This window comes from Triticum dicoccoides, chromosome 4A, assembly GCF_002162155.2.
Source record: "Triticum dicoccoides isolate Atlit2015 ecotype Zavitan chromosome 4A, WEW_v2.0, whole genome shotgun sequence".
Taxonomy (NCBI): domain Eukaryota; kingdom Viridiplantae; phylum Streptophyta; class Magnoliopsida; order Poales; family Poaceae; genus Triticum; species Triticum dicoccoides.
The window spans coordinates 586,925,340-586,925,920 of NC_041386.1; the positions used below are offsets into that span (position 1 = coordinate 586,925,340).

The window sequence follows — 581 nt, forward strand, 5'->3', positions numbered from 1 at the left end:
ACCAGAATAGCCGGGGTGGTGGTGGTGGCGGCGGGTACTACAACAACGACGATGGGTACTACCAGCCGAGGAACTTGAACAACAGGGGCAGGGGCGCAGGGAGGTGGCCACGCGGACACCGAGAGGATTGAGGCAATGGCATATGTGGAAGTCTGGGAGGTCAGGAGAGGGAAGGGGCAATGTGGAAGTCTGGGAGCCATTTTGTTATTATAGAACTACGGAGTATGTAATAACCTAGCCTGTGGGTATGTCGCAATCCAGTCCCTCCCCATCTGCGAGTTTTTTTGTTGCTCCAATGAGTGCATAATGGTTGGTTGGTAAATGTGGAATCTCGTTGAAAGTAGCTTCAGGTCATACATGTGTTGCTTATTTTTCTGGCTGTGTGAGTTGTCATATATTTCCGGTTGGTTTATTATTTTTGTTAGATGTCTTTCTACGTCATTCCTGTTCATTTTCCAGCGTTTGTGTTTGTGTTACCTTTGTTTGTTCTGGCCTGTATCGTAGCTCTTCAAAAAAAGAAAAAAAATACTGTTTGTTTCGGTGAATGCTGATCGAGATTTTGGCTTTGTCTTTAATAATCC

The 581-nt window shown here is 45.6% G+C and overlaps 1 long non-coding RNA gene across 1 annotated transcript; it reads left to right on the forward strand.

Moving 5' to 3' along the window:
• The first annotated feature begins 6 nt into the window (after nt 1-6).
• Nucleotides 7-349, forward strand: LOC119287010. The gene is made up of 2 exons (XR_005140739.1): nt 7-159; nt 197-349. It is a non-coding gene; the product is annotated as an uncharacterized LOC119287010 (long non-coding RNA).
• Nucleotides 350-581: the final 232 nt, after the last annotated feature.